At 40.3% G+C, this 22,743-nt stretch overlaps 1 protein-coding gene across 6 annotated transcripts in view; it reads right to left on the bottom strand.

Moving 5' to 3' along the window:
• The window catches only part of gulp1a (GULP PTB domain containing engulfment adaptor 1a), a 67,563-nt gene extending 57,249 nt beyond the window's left edge, over positions 1 to 10,314 (bottom strand). For 2 of the 6 annotated variants that reach the window (XM_061792672.1, XM_061792663.1), the window contains exon 1: positions 10,163 to 10,314. The gene's annotated coding sequence lies outside the window, so the exon portion shown is untranslated. The remainder of the gene's footprint in view (positions 1 to 10,162) is intronic. The other 4 variants (XM_061792673.1, XM_061792671.1, XM_061792674.1 and 1 more) reach the window with 3 other exon arrangements.
• Between the last annotated feature and the right edge of the window lie 12,429 nt (positions 10,315 to 22,743).

Genomic DNA, 22,743 nt, shown 5'->3' on the forward strand with positions numbered 1-22,743 from the left:
GATATTGCCCAAAATTGCCACTTCAAACCAAAATGACAAATTTCCTGCTCCCGTTCGAACATGAATACTTGAGACTATTCAATGTGTCATGTTATGATAGACATGTCCACCGAATTTTGTGTCGGTTCGTAAAACTTGAGTTGGAGGTTTTTTTTTTTTTTTATGTTTGCAGTGTTATGCTTTTATTCTTTACAGAATGTAGTCCTTGTCACGCAGGGTGAGTGGACATCAGTTTTTCTTCAGATATGCTCTTTTTGTGGACATAAAAAAGGCATTTCAAAATCGTGAGGGATTTTGTTCTGAATTTCCCTTTCTTGTTACAGAGTCTCTGATAAAGGCAGGCCGCCCAGTCACAGTTCATTGCAGATGCTGGCCCGGCAATACATAAACCATCACAGACAGCACGACTGATTGGTCATTTCTGTCAATTATTACACTTATCTCCAGTGGGTACTTTCAGGAGCAGCCTACCTCTTCTCGCATGGTAAGTCAATGATTTTCGTCAGGGCCAAAAGTTGATTAAAAAGAATTGTTAAGCTCATTTGGCCAAAACGCATTTTCTGGAAGTAGGCCATGGCAAAGCTTATCAGAACGACTGAAAAGGAAATGTTTTTTGCAGCTGATAGTTTTCTTTTATGTGGACACTAAAACTAATGGTTATTGTTTGATTAACCGGAACAGCAGTCCTAGAAAGATTTCTGGGTTTTAAGGCATTTGTTGGTTGGCCTTTGTTCTCGGTTAGGATGGCCTTAAAACGAATTATAATTGAATATCACTCCTTCCTTTTGCATTCGCTGGAGGTCTTAAATACAGATCGTTTTGATAGCATCTGCTGCCTCATTCTTGAAAGAACGCACAGGCACCCACCACAAGACTGATTGATTGACTTAATGACCATGACAGTCAAAGAGATGCATGCCGGCCACCCTGTTTACTTAACGTTTTTTTAAATAAGCAGCCGAAGATGTTATTGATGGATGAAGTCAACACAGACCATAGGCATCAATAAACACTGCGTTGGCTCCTTGAGATACTGTACGTTGTCATGTCTATTCTGCAACTTCCCTCAGTTGTGGCCTAATCACATGTCAATACTCAACATTCAAATTCAATTTCATCTTTGAACCATAGCCACAAACAACCAATTATAATGAATTGCTTGGCGCAGCAAGCACTTCTAAATGTCAATCAACCCAGAAATTGAATACAAGGCCCACATTGAGTGCCATTGAAAACGACGTGAACTGAACTTTCCCAGCATGAATTCCACTCACGCAGAGGGACAGACCTCATACCTCGGCTTTGCAGTTCAATGCATGTATGGGACATGGGCCAAAACAATCTTACCGAGGGACTATCCTTCTCTGTCACACTCTGTGACGGACAAATAGCCTTGTGAGTAAACTAAGTAAGCGGGAGACATTTTCAGACTCAGTAAGGCCCATTTTGATTAAGTAGTTCAAAACAGAGGTCAGGATACTTCCACTTCTACAGTGAACTCAGACTAACTATGGAAATGAAAAGCAAAACCCACTGAAAATTTATTTAGTTGTTTAATATTGAACATTTGTGTAAAGATCAAATCTGTTCCTTTTATTTGAAAAAGTAGTTATGAATCTCACTTAGGCCTACTAAAAACACACCATAGCAGCATATGAACAGTAGATACTTTGGTTTGAAATGCTACCCTATGTGATAAAATGTTGGGCAACCCTTCTTGAGTGCATATTTATGACTTGTAACTTTGTCATGAAAATAAAATTAAAAAATAAAAAAAACACACAGAGGCGTAATTCCACAAGGATAGAGCAAGAAGAATCAGTTTAAGAAACTAGGATTTAGGATAGGAGGTGCTAAACTGCGCTGCCATCAGACTCTTTTCGGTATAGATTTGAAGAAAATAACACAACATAAAAAGTGAATAATGCTCACTTACACTAAATTAACTTTTAAAGACTAAAAATTGACTACTGGTAAATTGAAATCACGTAAATTTCTCCATCCGGCAAGCAGGCCCTCCTCTTAGCTCTAGCACAATTAATATATTGCTTACATACAAAGGAACTATACAACCTAAATGATACAAACATATTAAGTTCCACATCACCATCTCACAGTTCTTAACTATTCTTTCTAAAGTCTTCAAAACTTATTGGTTGAACATCCACTCAACAATTACTCATCACATAAAGAGGTCTATGGAAAGTAGGTTTCAGGATGATAAACATCACTGGGCAGTAAATACCAGTTTTTCCCCCTAATTCTGTTAAGAGTGGAAAATAAAAGGCATTGTGAGAAGCAACTAACTGTATTTATTTTCTTTCTTGGCCTCAACGGCCTAAGCAAATTGCTATTTTTTGTTGTAACCGTGCTCTAAAGCAAACACTGTAAAAACTGTTGTTTATAAATGGTTATTTCCTTAAAATATTCAGTAACGTTAATTTTAAGTTTTGTAATTCATTTTGAAGAGTCAATGTTATATTTCCATGGGACTGCATGTCTTGACACTGTTCTACACATTGCTGCATGTGACAGAGAATCAGTGCCTTTAGTTTGAGGCGGAAAAAGCCTGTTATGCGCTGTGAGGTTGGATGGACTCCTGGGCAAAGTGATTAGCATCCATCACTGTCTGCTCCTCCCAGACTGCAGGGGCAACCATGACAGATGAATTGACCACAATCAGGGCTGGAATGGCAAAGCAATGCAGCGAAAAAAGGCTTGGAGGCAGCCTGTTGAGCTCGGTCGACTGAAACACATGAAACCATTTTTTAAAGGTCACACCAAAGAGGAAAAATGTACTTTGGGAAAATAAAAGGTCTTACTAGTTGTGAGTGTGTTATGAATCTGTAGCCTATGCAGTGGTAAAAGGTGAAGATCTAACAGTTAACAACTTTAAAATTATGCAATGATATAAAATCAATAGTAGGTCTCGACGTCTACATTATATCGTTGGCTGAGAATATGGGCGATCGAATTGATTTTTACATTCATCATTATAATTACTCTGAAAATAGACTTCAGTGATTTCTACTTTCAATTTTCTTACCAGTATAGACATAAAATCGACTCAAAAAAAACGGTTAAGGCCCTTGCTCATGTTTTTTGTGTGACTCCAGAGGCGCACACAGCTCCTTTTAGCTCCTCTCACTAGTACAATGAACATATATATAACCGTATCATGTGATGCAAAACCAAAACAAACTGACGTAGATGTTTTTTTTTTTCTTTTTGAATTTGGTTTATATGTGGCTGTGGCCGTAAGAAATGTTGAGGCAGCAAACTAATTCAACATACAAAAACAACCAACACTTTAATGACAAACCAAAACATTTCAAGCCAATGAGGACGAGGATACGCTGCAGCATAAACTCAGTAATAATCAAAATGACTCAAGCTGCTAGTTCATTACAGGTTGATAATACAGTCATCTTTAGTCTCAAGCGGACAAGACCTGGTTCTTTGAATGACTAATAAAGTGAAACAGCTATCAAAAGCAGTCTGTTAGCAGACACAATGGGACTCCTTGAGGGAATGGGGAACATGTTGGACAAGGTTGAAAGAGTGATTTACTTTGAAGAGATCTTGTAAAGATGTCAGTGCAAAATACTGACCTGAATCTGTGATAGTGTTGTGAAAAACAAGTATGCGATACAAATCCACTTTACACGACACAAAGACCTGTCTAAGTAGGCTAACTGCAATGCAGGGTACACATGATGACAATTATAATAACTTGTATAATTGGAACATCTTTTTATGGTCAAACAAATGAACATGTAAACAAAAATAAGATACAGAAAGATAGACTTGTGAAATCTTCAAATGGAGCCTATCCCAGCTGACCTTTGGCGAAAGAAGCAGGTTACACCCTCGACTGGTCGCCAATCTATCACAGGGCACATATAGACAAACAACCAGTTACCTCTATGGGCAAATTAGAGTGTTCAATTAACCTAACATGAAAGTCTTTGAGAGAGAACCTTCTCAGGTAAGATTCAAATTCAGAACCTTTACCTTTGCACTTGATACTACTGAAGTTTACAGACGACACCACAGTCACCGGCCTCAGCAAAGACGGTGACAAGTCTGCATATCGACAGGAAGTGGACCTGTGGTGCGCCTAACACAACCTGGAGCTGAAAAAGCTCAAGATGATAGAGACAGTAGAGATGATCATGGACTTCAGGAGGCATCCTTCGCCACAGCTGCCCCTCACGCTGTCCAACTGCCCTGTGTCAAACTTTGAGACCTTCAAGTTCCTGGGAATTACAGTCTCTCAGGACCTGAACTGGGAGACCAGTATCAACTCCATCCTCAAAAAGGCCCAGCAGAGGATGTACTTACTGCAGCCTCTGAGGAAGCACGGCCTGCCACAGGAGCTGTTGAGGCAGTTCTACACAGCAGTCATCGAATCAGTCCTGTGTTCATCAATCACAGTCTGATTTGGTGCTGCCACAAAAAAGCACAAACTCCAAAAGACAATGAGGACTGCCGGAAAAATTGTTGGTAGCCCTTACCCACTCTTGAGGACTTGCACGCTGCCAGAACTAAGACGCATTCAAAACCCTCTTGGACCCTCCACATCCTGGTCACCACCTCTTCCAGCTCCTTCCCTCAGGTAGGTGATATCGATCAATGCAAACTAAAACCAGCACACATTCCAACAGCTTCTTCCCTCTTTCCATTATATTGGTAGAGGCTAAGTGACTCTCCGTAGTGTGTTTTTATGTCTCAAAAGGAGAATAAGCGATACAGAAAATGGATGGATGGAAGTATTTATTGTCAAAGTGTCATACTAGACCGGCTCCAACTATCGAAGACAAATTCCTTGTGTGTTTTTGACTTACTTGGCAAGTAAAGAGGATTATGATTCAGATTCTGATAAACTGATGAACTTTGCAATCGAAAAACCTAGATTAGTGTGATGCAATAACAAATAGCATTACGTTTACCAGCTATTTTCCTCCACTCTCAGGCAACAATACAAACTATGGAAGGAGATTTCTAACGGTTACATAGCTTGGTTGAGAAAACCTTTTCAACAAACAGGGGACTCTCGGAAAATTCCCAAGATTTTGGGCGGCAAGCCAGTCTGTCACAAAGCCCAAACCCACAAACGACTAACAAAAGGCACAACTGAAAGCATTCCCATTAGGAACTACACGCCTTGTGCTGTTTCTATTTCCAGAGATTCTGTTTAAAATTAACTGTGGTCATTCAGGGATTAGCAGATGATACAAACCAGGTATATTTAATCAACAGCTTTGTTAAATACACACAAAAACAGTGAGTAGGCCCAAATCTTCACAGAGAAGGTATTACGCATGCAAAGCTCTAACACAATGTCAGTGGCCAAAGAGCCCAGAGCTGACTGAGCCACTGTTTTCTGATGGCACACTTTTGCTGCTTTTCTCCGGGAGTCAGCACTGCCCTTGACAATTGATTGCGCTACCCAGCATAATTCAGATGACACGTTAAGACATTAGCCCAGCAGCTCACAAATATTCATTATCTTGACTTAGGCTAGACATGGGTGGGCGTTTAACTTATTAAAAACGTTTGTGTTTTGACGTAAATCATGATTAGACTGAGGCATTGGTGGCACTAATCAGCTACCCTCTAATCTTGCCGTTTTAATTTTCCACAAGTAACAGATGCAAAATCTTAGCAGATTAAAAGCTCTTTCATGTTTCCCACCACGCATGGTGTTTCAACACACGTCATTTTCAGTCAGTGAGCTGACATCAAACCGCTTAAGATGGACCGCTGAAGCTGTTGCGAAAGAGCGTTGGGTGACAGTGATGAAATAGCGAACACGGACTCCTTATAACAATGTTATCAGTCACTGTGTGATCTTGTTGATGGATGAAGCTTTTGCGTAAACTCGTAAAGCAAGCTGGCAACAGGAAACATGAACACTTATCTGACTTTTTCCATCAATAAGGAATCTGTCAATATGCCACCAGTATAATTCTGGTATAATCACAGTTCTGAGGACCCGGGTTCAATCCCCGGCCCCCGCCCCGGCCCCGGGTTCAATCCCCGGCCCCGCCTGTGTGGAGTTTGCATGTTCTCCCCGTGCCTGCGTGGGTTTTCTCCGGGAACTCTGGTTTCCTCCCACATCCCAAAAAACATGCATGAATTGGAGACTCTAAATTGCCCGTTGGTGTGACTGTGAGTGCGAATGGTTGTTTGTTTGTATGTGCCCTGCGATTGGCTGGCAACCAGTTCTGGGTGTACCCCTCCTCCTGCCCGATGATAGCTGGGATAGGCTCCAGCATGCCCGCGACCCACGGGAGGAGAAGCGGCTCAGATAATGGATGGCTCAAAATCTCCCAAAGACGTGGGAAAATGTGTTATGGTTGTTATGTTGTTGTTTTTCCCATTAGAACTGGGGGCTTAAATAAGGTGGAAGGAATTAGGATGCAGCCGGACAGAAAAGGGTTTTAGAGGACAGGCAGAGTGGACAAGGGGACTAGGGGTGAAAACCACAGCAGAACAATAGTGAGACAGTCCAGATATTTGAACACAAGTAACATTACAACAGTTACTTGTAGATTTTGGACACACCTGGTGAGGACATGCAATAACTAACCAAGAGAAACAGATAAGAGAGGACAGAAAAGGGCAGGACAGGATGTGGGAAAATGAGCAAGGTAGTGCTACTGTCGAGCGGTGTGGTGGGATTCTTTTTTAGTTTCTAGACACCTGTAAGAACCTGTGAGTTGATATGTTAATATAACCTGTGTTGTTATAAGTGATTCTAGCACAAGTAATTAAAGTCTATAGTGTTTCTATCGAAAGTATTAGTGAATGAACACCATATCACATGCATGTTAGTCAACTGGTGTACGGAGTTGCTTAGCCGGCACATCGAACAACAATGGCTCGTGCCGTGTGTATTAAAAGAATAAAATGGTGAAAAACCTGTGTTGGTGGTCACCGGTGCTCGGGAGAGACTTTAATTCAAGGATTGCTTGTGGTATATTCACGTACTTTTAATACGATACGGCTCGCAAGCAGGCAACAAAATGTTATGTAGCCTAGCAAGCTAGTCCTAGCACTAACGGTTGTAAGCGAACATGGTGGCGTCTGTCGAATCATGCTCTAATGTTGTGGTGTGTGTGAAGTAATTTAATTAAGGTAAGTTAGCACTCATTATTTCTGTCATGTTGTAATGCTGGTTTGACCTGACTGATTAGAATACATGATCTGAGTAGAGCAGTGATTTCCAACCTTTATGGCGCCAAGGCACATATTTTACAATTGGAAAATCTCACGGCACACCAACAAACAAAAATGTCACAAAAAGTGGATACATTAATTACTGTATGTACTTCCTGCCATCTAATAGAAGACCATTCATTTGTTCTGTCTGTCAGTATGCCTCACTGGCATAAATAGATGAACAGAGGTACATTATTAATTGTAAATATATATTTTTAAGCAATTAATTACACAAGTATATACAGTAAATGAACAAGTCATTTAAATAGACACATTGCTCCATCTTGTGATCGGATCAGTTATCGTTTTTTTTTTAAACTCGCTGATTGGTTATTGGTGATCGCTATTGTGTATAGCCTAATAATTACTTTATCGACCTATCGTTTGATTTTTGTAAACACCATCTGCCAGTTAATGCAACATCATGCTCCCGAAGTACAATAAAACGGTTCAAGTTTCAGAGGACAAAAAGCATGGCAGTCAATCATTGATGTGTGCTTTTTTTGTTTTTTTTTAAATGTGCCACACAGCACAGGGCACCGCTGAGCGAAGCATAGGCCGGGCAAAATGAAGAGTGACGTGAAGAACCTTTATAAACATTATGCCAATGAAAAGTATTGCGACACATTGCCTATTCTATTTTGGAGCTTGTGGATGATCAAAGGCTGAATTGGAGCCAGTCAGTCACAAAGAGTCGAGCCACGCTATGAAGTCACACAAGTATGACATAATTCCTTTCAACTCAGCATTCTCCATGCCTTTCCGTCGATACGTACTGTCCCAAGTTTTAACGCTTCAGGGCGAGTTAAAACAATAACTTTTGTGGGGTTGCTGGCTTCCCCCAAATGATAACTGTTATGTTCCTCAGTATTATATTTGTTAGCATTCCACAAACAAAGTGTAAACCCCTCTTTTGAATGGGGGATACGAGTTCAGAATGTTTTGTGTGCAAAAGCACGGCGACAACAAGCTCAGTCGGCTGCCGTCTTGCTCGCTGTCCCTAATCAAGTAGCCGGCCTCACAGATTGAAAAAAAAAAAAAAAAACAGCTTGCTACTTGAAATCACCACGAAAGGAGGAAATAACAAGATAATGTTGTGTTGATGTAGTTTGCTTTGCTTAAAGACGTTAGTAAAATGTCAATGATTGTGTCGTCTCTTGTAGTTTAGACCAAAAAAATTAGTGTGCTCGAGTGAGCTAACATTATAGCTATGCTAGCTACGTATTACACGATCGGTTCATTGATGTGGATGAATATATTTTAATGATACGACTCAACTCATTCGGTAAAATTTTCCGTGTGCCTTGAGTGAATTGTAAATAATACAGTCATTTGACTTAGACATCAAAGGACCGGAAGAGGCGGGGCGGGATCAGTCCTTAAAAATAGAGGTTTGTGGCATAACCCCCATTGAATACAGCAAATGTCAAAGTATATTGGATTGACAGGTGAAGGGCTCGTTTTCTGATGAACAACCACAGTCTTGCAGCTCAAGGGCGGGCCTTATTTTTTATTATTTCAGAGGCATTTAAAAAACGACAACGATATTATTGTTTATTGTGATAGTTTTTGGGAAACTACATCATCTTTTTAAAAAAATTATCGTGACAGGCCTAGCCACATCCCCAGTTAAAAGAGGGTGTGGACTCTTGTGCATTCAATTCAATAAAACGAAAATGCAACCGAACGGGGAATCTGCAAACAGCGTCACAAGTACATTCCAGGAAAGTTGAGAGATTGATGGCAGCTTGAAAATGTGTCACATAGGAAAGTATTGTTGGGGCACGAACACTGACCACATAATTAAATCAAGCTTGCATGTGTAACAGCATAATAAATCATCATCACATCATGCTCGGCTCTGCAATATTAACAGTCAACATACTGTATGTTATGTAAATCCAGTGTGCGTGAAAGCCGCTTCCATTCTGGAGTGGTCGTCAGTCGATCATAGGGCACATTTCGAGAATCAACAAAATCACACCAATGGACAATTTAGAGAACCTCTTTGGAGTCTATCAGCTGACTTTTGACAAGAGAAGTGGGGTACACCTTAGACTTGTCGGCAGTCAATCATGGGGCACAGACAAATAATCTTTCACGTTCACATTCACACCTATGGACAATTTTAGTGTACTATATACAGGATACCATACTTTTAATGATATATTGTATGCAAAGGTGCAGCAACGTGGATTAGAGGTTCGCACTTCTGCCTCAGATCTGAGGTTCTGGGTTCGTGTCTTGTCTCTGGCACCGTGTGGCGTTTGCATCTTTTCCCCGTTGCTCGTGTGCATTTTCTCCGGTTACTCCATCTTGCTCCCACATTCCAAAAACATGCATGTTAGGCTTATTTAGGACTTTAAATTGTCCATAGGTGTGAAGGTGAATTTGAATGGATGTTTGTTTATGTGTGCCCTGCTATTGGCTGACGACCAGTTCAGAGTGTATAACGCTTCCCCCACCAAAGGTCAACTGGGAAATCCAGCTCACCCGAAATTTAGAAAAACATGGACGGATGTGAAAAAAAGGGCAAACATGACACTGAAACTCAAGGCACGTCGCGCTTACGCGTTTAACTGCTGTTTTTTGTTTTGTTTTGTCAACTCGCTTGCCAGAGTCCACCAAAACCCAATCGGAGAGAAAAGAAGAGCAACATAAAACACTGCTTCTACAATATGCAGTATAATCACGACGCTGTAATTCAATAAAGTGTTGTTGTTGTTTTGAGTCCACCTTTCCCGGACTTGCGCAACAAACTTTCCTCCCGTTATGCCAAGGCGGTCACCGTTTGAGCCACTCCGAAACAAACATGCACAAGGGAGCCAGGCAGCGACGACAACATGTCAACTTGGAACTTTTCCCTATTTTTGCCAGCAGCCGCGTGCAAGAGGACGCTGGACCCTCGAACTGAACGAGGGTCGTCTTTACTCACGGTGAGAACGCCGACGACGAGTCCGACGAGTCCGAGTAACCCAGCCTCTCCGGTCCGGTCCGGTGTAACCCGCCCCTGCTCGCCGGGTACATCCAACCACCAGTGTCACATACTCCCTCTCCTCCTCCTCCTCCTCCTCCTCCTTCTCTTCCTCTTCTTCCTCCTCCCTCTCCCTCCTCCTGACGTCATTGGGCGCTCACCCTCCAACGGCGGAGCGACTTGAATAATACATGCTGCATGGGGCCCACCGACTAACAGTAAATAATCCTCCTGTTTTTGGGTCATTATCCAATCACTTTGGTCGTATCTTTCCTTAATTAAAATGGCAGATCAAATGTTGAATTGCAATTGCTTCTTTTTTTCACCCACAGACCACTACGGTTACACCGCCAAGTTATGTCCATTTTCTATACCGCTTATTATTATTATGGCTGGAGGCAATCCCATCTGACTTTGGCAAACAACTGGGCGCACCCTGGACTGGTCGCTAGTCAATCGCAGGGCATGTGACAAACCCGCATTCAAACTCACTTTTACGCCTAAGGACAATTTAGAGTCTTAAATAAACTTAACATGCATGTTTTTGGAATGTTGGAGAAAGTCAGAGGACCCAAAGGAAACTTAAAGCAAGCACAGGGATAGCGTAGAAACTCCACACAGGAAGGCCGGAGCTGAGATAGGAACCTTGAATCGAAGAACTGTGGAGGCAGATGTGCGAGACACCTGTTCCCCGTGCTGCCATCCTTATTCATATTATGAGAAAGAAAGAAAAGAGAATAAAAATGTAACTGAGCGTACATTGTAACAATAAGTTTGCATTTGTAATTGTAACAAAACACACAACCGTCACGTGTTCCGCTACTTATCTTTTACTTCATCCATCCATCCATCCATTTTCAACACCGCTTATCCTGGTTAGGGTCGCGGGACGCTGGAGCCTATCCCAGCTGACTTCGGGCGAAAGGCGGACTACACCCTGAACTGGTCGGCCAGTCAGTCGCAGGGCACATATAGACACGGACAACCATTCGCACTCACTTTCACACCGTCACTGAGTGGGAACTGAACCCACGCTGCCTGCACCAAAGTCAGGCGAGTGTACCACTACATATCTTTTACTTATCTGCAAAATATTACACTGCGTAACTCTCTTTCACTGCCGATGATGTTCAGCGAGTGCCATGTTGCCAACAGCCACCGACAGTCAATTGTATTCAAATGCATATAAACAAGAATATGGAATCTGCATTTATATTTTGAGACTATCAATGTGAAAGCTTCCCAGTTGATCATACAAATGCCAACATGGTTCAAGCTGTCCTTTCAGACACACTAGAAGCAGCATTAGTACAGCTGAGTCTCTGCTGTGTGCGCTTCACCGCCAACAGAGGCTCAGCCTGAGCAGAATTAACCCATTTTCCACACGGCTCATCCTTCTTGAAGCAAGCAATATCAACTGGAGCCTGTAAAAATACGTGTAATTACATAACTACACTGCTTCAAACCAGGAAGTTAGTTGTTATTCATTGCTATCCCATGACTTTGTATACCTTTCCTTAGCTAGCCTCCAGGTTAACCAAAGGCTTTCCTTACAATAAACAGGATGGTGAGCTCACAAATAATAGCCAGCTAAACTGCAATATGGGTAAACCGATCATTTTACTGGTATCTCCCCAAGCTTCTTAAATGTACTGTATATACCTGTACATGTGATTATTTTACTTTCACACATTTGGATATCTCCTGGCGGCTCTTCCAAGCTCTTCAGCAGAGGTGGAAGTAAGTCATGACTTGGGTTAAACAAATCATTGCTTAAGTCATACAATGTTCCTCAGTCACAGCATATAATCGCACGTTGGCCACTTTGCACTCAGGATCTGTACTTGTATTAGTTAGCTATACTACCACTTTCACAATCACAGTGTTTTACTGGTCCCAAGCTAGTCTCCTTATTGTCTATTACTTTAGTGTCTTCTCAGTTAAATGTGAACCGACATGAAGCTTCATGTTTGACCAGCTAAACTGTGAGCTAAACTGAGAAATTAAAGTAGCTCACCTTTCTTTGTGGGTTTTGCAGTGACAGATTAAGTTAAGTGTCATAATTATGTGTTTTTTCCTTAAGTCGCAAACCTTGCATGTTGCCATTCTCTTTTTCCCAATTTCATCAAAATCAAACTTTCATCATTTTTGGGGGCAAAACCGTACCTTATCTTTATTCTCTGCTCACCATGAATACCACCACCCACACTCTCCGTTCCGTTGGTTTTCATTCCCAAAGTCTGCACCACTTTTGGTCGATCTTTTCAATTTTCTGCCCCAAACGACTGGAACACTCTGCAACAAATAATACAATTCACCTCATTCATCCTAATATCATTGAGGGATACTGTACATGATTGCTGCACCTGTTTAGAACCTTTTCTTCACCATGTGCTATGGTGCAATGTATTATGTAACATTATCACACTGTACAGTTTATTGTGTATGTATTTGTATTATTTGCCTTTATTTTGCTTTGTTTTACTCTGCTGTCTGCTTTCAGGTCGGCATTGCAAATGAGAATCTGTTCTCAATTTCCTTACCTGGACAATTAAAGGTTGAATAAAAAATAGAATCCTTGAATCCAAATAAAATAAAACGTTTCTTGCCGATTCTTGGTACACTAGCTTGAAAATGCAGATTTTCAAATGTTAATTGGCAAGACTTGTCAAGTCATGTAATTAAAGTCTAATTTGAGTCTCATGAATGCCAAGTCAATGTCATGTCTTCCATAAGTTTTAGCCAATTGAGTCCCAAGTCCTCGAATTGGTGACTTAAATCTGAAATCTGTGTACTACGTATGTATGCTATTAAAAAAAGCAGACAATCGTTTAAAATATCCACATGGGACAGTAGAGTCCTGTCTCAAGGAAGGCGGCAGATAGCCAAGTTGACTTTCCCTTGCTTGTGGTTTGTCAAAACTGCATTATTATCATAATGACCCCCAGTGCTGTCACCATGCTGGCCAACATTGGACAGGATTCTGATGAGGTTGTAGATTTAGTATTTTGGTTCCTCCCTCATCTGCTTCTTTTCAAAAATTATTGTGACAGTGAGGCCAATTCCTTTATTTTGTCTCAGAAGATGTCTTTTGTTTTTGAACACACCCATTTTTCATGTGAGCCAAAAGATTTGGAAAGTATGTCTATAGATAAAAAAGCAAGTCAATTGAGAAGTTGAGACAAGATGAAAAATCGCTCAGCGACATGGCACAAACATTGGCACAGTACGGCCATTTGGAATCTCCTGAAGAAGAGAGAAACCACTGGCATACAAAGTAGCGAATGGGTAGAATAAGGAAAACAACTGCAATTAATCACAAAAATATAACACATATGTGTTTCCTAACAATAATGCGCACTGGAGTAGACAATTATAGACAATGCAAAAAGAGGTCATTCAAATAAACTGTTGTGTAACATGCCAGCTAGAAAACAGCAATTCCATTTCAGTTCACACATTAATCCAGCAGATTCAGTTATTTGAGCCCAGAAATTAATGTAATATTGACAGTAATTTAAAGGAACACATAAAAAATGTCTGTCCGTAGGTTTTATTCTGTAATGATGCATTGGAGTTACACAGACGTGACAGGATGTTTTATGCAGAGAACTTCCTCGAAAATGTATTTCTCTTTTATGCACAGCAAAACAAGGCAACTTACAGAGAAACAGAACCATAAATTGGAATTGGAATGGAGGGAGGGTGAAGTTGCTGCTGAAGTGGTGTTTCCATTTGAAAAACAGAACAGGACATTTTACATCCATCAGCGCCTTCGATTGTAATAAATGAGCTCAGTTATTACTTCACACGCTCTGTAAAGAGGATCTATTTTGGGCAATCAAAACACTGCCGGGGTTTGTTTTAACATGTCAAGTGTTGTCATGTATTTTACTTTTTCATGAAGTACTAGGAAAATGTCCAGTTGATGAAGAGTTTTTTTCAAATGTTGCACTAGCATCAAAGAACTCCTTGGTTGTTTTGCCAGTGTGTTTTTGCGTCATTATTTGCTGCATGATGAAGGCTCCCCCAATCTGTTTGTTTTTCATTTAATTTGGCAGACCAAATGTTTTTGAAGTCTTTTACATTCACTTTGTCATCATGTTACATCAATAAAGATTTGTGAGCCTGTCTCAGAAGAAGCAATGCTAGCCAAAGTCATGACATTACCTCCACTGAGTTGATGAGCTTGTTTGGGATCATGATTGGGGATGGGAATCGAAAACAGATGTTGTTTTTTTGAGAACCAGTTCCCAGTAGTTCGATTCCTTGGAATCGTTTGTTTGATGGCCTAACGATTCCACTTATCGATTTCTCTTAGCATCCGAGATGTTAACACGATAACAGTCGCTTTTTTAATGACATCATCATTGTGCCTCACTCTCCAGGCATGACCAATCAACATACGCTTAATCCAACAGTCCCATTAGTGTAACAGTCAGAGTTGGACTGAGTGTAAATCGATTAGTCTTGCCTGCAGAGTGTACCAGATATTTTCCAAGGTATTTTTCCGGTGGATAGTTGTGTTTTAATGTGTGTTTGTGGATGCCTTGTTGATAGTCAGAGACCTTTTTTCCCCATTTGCTGTAATGCGCATAAGGTGCATTTTGGTAATCTTACTGTTATTTACTGTGGGTGCCTGACATTTCACCAGGTGAACATTTAAGCATTAGTTACATCAATATGCATGCACCCACACTGAACAGATACACAAGCTTGCTTAGAGAAGGAAATAAACTATGAGACATTCTGATGCATATTTCGTTTTTAAGAGGCGTCATAATAGGCTTACGTCAGGCCATGTTTGAATTGTATTCACAGGTTATTGGAATTCACAAGGCTTGTGATGTGCCGCTGTAGTAATTGGATTTAAAATCCATGCAGCAGTATTATGAGATAGGGGTTGTGGGATTGAGCATTGCCATGTTATACAATGATTGCAGGGGTCAATGACTACTGCTTGCTTTTCTTCTAGGAAGACAATGACAAGTTTAAAACAGGTCAAAACCAAAGAGAGTTCTATATTTGGGTTGTGCCTTTGTAAATGATAACAGTATGCTACACTTTGGAATATAAATGGGAATTTCTGCAAACCCCCTCAAAAATCAATCAAAGTGACATTCACTGCTGCTGTACTTTTGGTTAAAGCAGCAGGAGCAAAGCCATATGAAGTGGCAGGATACTAATAGCTTCACTGGGGGAAAAAATACCCTTGCGAGTAACCGATGAATAGGGAGTACTACCACAGCAGCAGCCATGAAAATAAGAGCAGTGAGGAAAGAGAAATACATCACTGAAAAAATACGCCAGCAGGCTCCTTCTTGCTATGTAAAGCAGCGTTATTGTTTTTTTTTCCAATGTTACAAAACATCTAATTCTAGAGTTTACTATTTGTGACTTCATTTTTTTAAACCTATATTCTGTTAGTTACTGAAAAACTCAATTATTTGCAGCCTTTGCACTTTCTATAATACTCTACGATTCCACTAGATGCCGCCAAAGCTGTAACTAAATAAAACCCTAACTAAAAAAAAAAAAAAAAGCATATTCTCACTTTTATTCATTTTTTTCATATTTTTTACCTGTCCTGTTCGGCTGCTTGGACATATAGTATGGTGTTTTTGTGCCCGAACAAAATAACACGAGAAAAAAAATACAACTACAAGACAATAACTTCACACAAGAGTGAGCCATATCTATATGTGGACTCGTAAGGCAGTGCTGCACCCTGTGAGGAAGTGGGAGCAAATAGGATTGGACAGGACAGGAGGCAATGCTAGGCAGTGCCAACCACCCCTGTAAAAAATTGTAATGCAAATGAGAGGACAGTCCAGGAAGATGAAGTGATCACAAGAGCTGTGTATTATTAGCATGAAGCTTAGTTAAGATGAAATTCAGTTTTTAAATTCAGGTTTGCATTTCCAATTTCTCTCATTAGACGTGTCATTAAAAAGAGGTTCTGAGACAAGAGTTTTGAATGTATTATACAATGTAATCTTATTGTATTACATGGCGTAATCAAACAGGCTTTGAAGATACCAGAGTTGTTTCACTGTCTTTTAATCCACTGAGATGAACTGGTTTAATATTTTATATTGATGTTAGGTATATACTGTCAGTTTATCGCATTTAATAAATGCTTCCAAAGTGTCCAAGAGACATTATATAGAACACCCAGCCCTCTAATTTTGAGTGACTTGTAAAGCACATTGGCAATTATATTCTTGTTATCAGTTGCCTGCAGGCATGAGAACTCCCCTTGCTAATGAAACCTACTCTCCATATAAGACACTGTGATAATCCAAGCAATCAGAGCCACGTCGTAAGAATTAGATTTAGGATCTTCTCTTAGGGCAACACAAATCGGGAGAAACTCAACCCCCCCCCCTTTTTTTAACAAATAAAACAAACTGAAATACTATGATCTTTTTCAAACAATAGTAAATTAAAGTACAATAAAAAGCTAAATATACACTGATGAACATTTTTGCGCATTCTGAATTTCTTTCTCAATATTCCTATCTTCCAAAAGCCTTTTTTTTACTATAAGGACAGGAGGCGATGGGTTGAGTGCGTAGCCACAAGTTGAGCAGCTACTTCTCCAAATTCTTCACATTTGATGCATGCGCAATCACTCCAGAGAACCAACTATTTGTATAAAAGCAATAATAAAGTAAAAAAATTCATAATACAGTATGTCCCCTTACTAAAAGTGCTAAAAGTCAACAAGATAGATTAGTGCAGGGTTTTAGATTAGCTCACCATCATTTTGCCCAGTGTTCTTGAATTAAATGTTTGATTACAGCCCATGTTAGTCGAGGATAAAAACTCAAAATGCATCATTGTAGATAACCACAACCCTATCTTCTTGTATCCTATCCTCCTCCTGTGACAAGTGTTGAGAATTAGCACTAAAAGACTTAAAGCAGGGCATCTGGTTTGTCCAATGTTTTTATGATGTCCAAATCAAATAAATGAATAAATGAAAGTCTTATTATATATATATTCATTTAGGTTCTCAGAATCTGAAACAGAACAGGAGGTAGAACTTGCTGTTATCAGTCTCCTGTCTTATGTATTTATCTTCCAGATCTTGTCCATAAGGCAGAAACTCTCTTACTCTCATTATTTATTTATTTATTTATTTATTTGCACTTACAAACTTAAATCATTCCTCTTTGATAATTGAGTGACTGACTTTGATGACCAAGGGTGATTTGGAGTCAAGTTGTCTTATTTCTACTTCTATGACCTACTGTTCCGGGTGTTTGATGTTTTTCTCATCTTATTTCTGAGATATTAAGGGTGTCAGACATTGGATGGACACTGATGACATTTTCTTGTTTTACTTCTATTACTTCTGCGATTGGCTGGTACCCCGCCTCCTGCCCGATGATAGCTGGGATAGGCTCCAGCACGCCCGCGACCCTAGTGAGAAGCGGCTCAGAAAATGGATGGATAGATGGACTTCTGTTACTTACTGTTCCATGTGTTCGACATTGGCTGGACAGTTGAAACATTTTCTTGTTTTACTTGTGTCACTTACTTTTCTAAATGGCGGACGGATGACCAGTTATGACATTTTCTTGCTATTGTGTCGGACCTTTGCATTTCATACGCTTACCCAGAAAGCAAGATATGAGAAATGTCATAAGTGAGGGTTAAAAAAGGAATTAGAAAATGATTTTTTCTGTCAATGATTACAGAAGTAGACAAGAAAATGTCTTTAACTGTTAACAACACAGAAATGGTACAAAAAAAAATGTAATTTACACATGGAAAACATCTGTAGAGTCATAAATTGGTCAGACTGCATTAACCTAAATTATTAAAAATGCCATGACAGTGAAGAACTGCTACTACTATAAATATTTGCACTGTCCTGCATATAAAACGATTGAACTGAAGAAAAATTGAGGAAAATGAGTTGAATAACAACAAAGGCGCTCGTCTGCCTTTAAAGCTTTAATCGAGAATTCCTCTCAAGTGTCAGGGCGGCATAAAAAATATTAGTGATACGTGAGGTCATATGTAAACTCTTTAGCATGGCCTCTAGCTCGGTCAGTAAGAGGCAATGTGGTTCACATTACCAAGTGAGGTTTTTGTGTGTGTTTTTTTTTCCCACAGGGTGCCAGCAGATTTCCTCATTAGGAGTAATCAGCGTATCAGACTTCATCAAAAAGAAATTTTCTCTCAAGCCATGAAGAGAAAGAAAGGGGGAGGGAGATGCTTCTCAAGGAACACTGTTGGCGCTTAGATCTGTTCACTGAGTCTGCTGCTGCTGCCATATAAAAAAATCTCCATAATAAAAATCATATTAGATTTCCTCCCTGTCATTCAGTTTATGATGGGTGGTGATGGAGCCGAGCCAAATCATTCAGTAGGCGCTATATTAACTCGGCTGAATGCACATGGGATGTGCATTATGTGTGAGGTTCAGCAGTTTTGTTTTAACTCCTTGGGTACAGGTACACTGTGTTGCAAAATATTATGAGTATGGCTAATATTATGAGTATACAGTGGAGCTTTGAGATATGAGTTAAATTTGTTCCATGACCATGCTTGTAACTCAAAACCCTTGTATTTCAAATCATCTTTCCCCATTGAAATTAATTGTAATGCCAATAATCAATTCCCGCCCCCCCAAAAGACAAATTTTTGTAATGTGTTTTTTCATAGAAAAACTAACTTATTAGAAAAACTAATATTGTACTCACTTTAGAATGACAGAGTGATAACATAATTAAATAGAACATAAATAAGTAAACCATTGTTGCCACATTTTTTGCTTCATTTCAATGGCTATTGTGCTGTTTCTTCTGATGTGTTTGCCTTGGCCACCTGGGGGCAGTATAATACATCCAGCATTACGGATATACATGAAGCCGATCAAAACTGATCAGCATGCCGCCGTAATATTAGATACTAACTAATACATGCCTCTGAACCTTGTTATACTATCTATCTTCATGTGTTTATCTACCGTTTGTGTTCAAATAGCTGTTACTTTAAAGGTTATAACAATGCATCACTGTTGCTATTTGTTAGCCTGTCTATGGCTTTTTGCATTGTTTGTTCGCATTAAGCTAAACAGGCTTATTTAAAGCAAAGCAATGTTGTTAAAAAAAGATGTTATTCTCCTTGTTTTATGTTTAATTTGACAGCAACTTCAAATGGGAGTGGCAATAAACAGTTTGAAACCTCTTTTTGGAAGAATTGTTCACTATCTGCCAAACTGCTGCTTGTTGTGAAGTTGTGTTGAGTTCACTGCCACCATACAGGGCTCGCATCCAATGGCGTGTAACGGTGTGGTGGAATGGGGCAGTGGCCCCGGGCATCTACCCAGAGGGATGCAGGGAGGGAGGCATCCAAATGGGATATGCCCTCATGTTGGCAATTTTTTTTCAGGGTTGATAAACTTACTTTGCATGCCACTCCTTGCGTCTCAAATTGAATCGAATTGCCGATTGTATCTTAAAAAACTCGCAAGTCGGAAACCTAGTATCTGAAGGCACCACTCTATGATTAAAAAAATAAAGATAAAGAAAAATTTTGGTTTTAATTTTTCTGGGGAGGTTTTTGCATACATATGCTTTTTCTCCTGTCTGTTTAGAGCACTGAGGCAAATTTCAAACAGGTTTGATAATTACTTAACCAGCTGAGCCTAATTAAATGAAAATTACTTCCCAACTGCATTGTTAAGCAAGTCACCGTTTTTATGCTAACTGGGGAAAAACATGGAAAAACATGCAGTAATCCATTGTCTTGTGAAATTAATGAAAATACTGGACATTTCAAGAAAATCAATGAACTGTACTTCTGTATGACTCAAAGGCATATGAAGAAAATCAGGCGAGTGCATCTTATTAAGAGTGCAGCTATGAAAAGGCCACTGATGAGCGGCAAGCAGGTTTTTGAAGCTGCTGGTGTCTCTGGAGTCCCAAGTTCCGCCAAAGGCGCGCAGTTGTGTATAAAACACTATTTGGGCCTCAACCAATCTCACAAAGAAAAACATTTTCACTGAGCTCACAAATTCTTAAAAACTACCTCTATATCCACCTACTACCATTCAACAGATTTTTAATTCTCATTATTTCAGGATAAATATTTTTATATAAATACATTTTTATTTGGGCGGCACGGTGACCGACTAGTTAGAGCGTCAGCCTCACGGTTCTGAGGACCCGGGTTCAATCCCCGGCCCCACCTGTGTGGAGTTTGCATGTTCTCCCCGTGCCTGCGTGGGTTTTCTCCGGGCACTCTGGTTTCCTCCCACATCCCAAAAAACATGCATGAATTGAAGACTCTAAATTGCCCGTAGGCATGACTGTGAGTGCGAATGGTTGTTTGTTCCTATGTGCCCTGCGATTGGCTGGCAACCAGTTCAGGGTGTACCCCGCCTCCTGCCCGATGACAGCTGGGATAGGCTCCAGCACGCCCGCGACCCTAGTGAGGAGAAGTGGCTCAGAAAATGGATGGATGGATGGATACATTTTTATTTGGTGGTGTGCCTTGGCTCGATAAAAGTTAGGTGTGTATGAATACATATCTATGGACAGATGGAGGTTATGGTGACCAAAATGGTGAACCCAACTTGTTCTTTCTTTCTCTACTCTTGCTGCATTTGATCATGTCGTTAGCACTCTCAATGATTGTGCGAATGCGTATTGTTTCAGTGATGTATTTCTCTTTTTTTTTTTTTTTTTTATTTTTTACAAAGCAGCAGGGCCTGGGGCTTGTCTCGCATCCAGAGGAGAGTGGTCGATAGCTGCCTGCATTTGTAAACAGCTAAGAGGATCATGGACGTATATCTCATCTCACAGGTTCTCTTAAGTGACCAACAAAGGAAATTTTCCACTCAATAAACATTTTCAAATGAACAGATGGCTTGGCCCAGGTATCACAGAATGTGTTAGCTCTGCAGATAAACTTGAGAAATGAACAGAAAGCACCGGTGTACAGCAGCACAACAAAGTTAGAAATGTTCAAAGAAATATGCAATAATGCGAAGTGAAGCCTGAATGAATGCTGGCAGTCCACCAGCCAAATATGTCCCCTTGTGAATTGACCCGCAAACAAAAAAAACAAAAGAGCAGCGCACATATTCTAATTTGCCAGGCCTACCAGTCTAGTGCAGGCCTGGCTAGTGGGACAATGTCCTTTTAGGTGAATGAGGCATTCACGATTTTGGCATGGGCCAGCAGTCGGACCCTCTCCAAGCCTCAAGTAAAAAGCACAGTGCTTATAATCGTTGTTCATGGTAGGAAATAGTACACAGTGCAAGCATTCTCACCATGACCCAATTGACAAGGTATTCATTAGGGCTTGTGTGAAATGAGCTGCATCCCATTGCTTTAAAGGAAATGAATATAAATTCTTGGACTTAAAGTGAACTAAATCTTAAATGACGACCAATCTTGGGTGAAGTCTGCCTTAGCAGCCATTATTTTATGTTGGTTGACCTATTCTATTTTCTGAGTACACCAAGTCTACAGCTTTTTTTGGTGTTTTACACGCAATATATCGCGGCACAGTTTACTTGTGTTTTGTTTTTGACTTGAATCTTTAAAAAGATGTAAAATAATGTCTTATTCATGTGGCTATTTTGAGCAGCAACAACCATAACATCTTTAATCATATATTATATATGGTGACGATTGTGTTGATCTACAGTAGTGCCACTAAAGTGTTTGTCTGAATGTTGCTACTGATTCTCTGTGTTCTGTTTGTATCTAGGAAAAGCGATTCACTGGTTTAATTTCAAATCAATAGAATTAATAGCATTTATTTGGAAAACATTCTTATAGTCACTCAAATAGAAACTCTTGCAACAATTATCCAGTCACATCTAGTTCTTAGTCAAACCACTTTGTAAAAGATAAAGTCTTTCAATGTCAAATAACTTGACAGCCCATAGTCACACTGTCAACTGTTCAGACAAGCAATTTAGAGCATACTCAATTTCTCTGATGTATCCATCCATCCATTTTCTGAGCCGCTTCAACTCACTAGGGTCGCGGGCGTGCTGGAGCCTATCCCAGCTGTCATCGGGCAGGAGGCGGGGTACAACCTGAACTGGTTGCCAGCCAATCGCAGGGCACATACAAACAAACAACCATTCGCACTCACAGTCACACCTACGGGCAATTTAGAGTCACCAATTAATGCATGTTTTTGGGATGTGGGAGGAAACCGGAGTGCCCAGAGAAAATCCACGCAGGCACGGGGAGAACATGCAAACTCCACACAGGCGGGGCAGGGGATTGAACCCGGGCCCTCAGAACTGTGAGGCTGACGCTCTAACCAGTTGGTCACCGTACCGCCTTCTCTGATGTACTTTATATAAAATTTCTACATCAAAGAAATCAATACATATGTTGGGGCAGATAAACCAGTAGACCGTCCAAGAGTTTTGAAGTGTTGTGTAACGACAACTTCATCCCCATGGGACACTGTTAGTGTCTGACGACAGTAAATGGTTCCACCCCTGACCTGCAGCCCTCCTACTGGTAACAGCGACTGTGTTGATCCCCTCAGGCTTT

This window comes from Phyllopteryx taeniolatus, chromosome 12 (genome assembly GCF_024500385.1).
Source record: "Phyllopteryx taeniolatus isolate TA_2022b chromosome 12, UOR_Ptae_1.2, whole genome shotgun sequence".
Taxonomy (NCBI): Eukaryota; Metazoa; Chordata; class Actinopteri; order Syngnathiformes; family Syngnathidae; genus Phyllopteryx; species Phyllopteryx taeniolatus.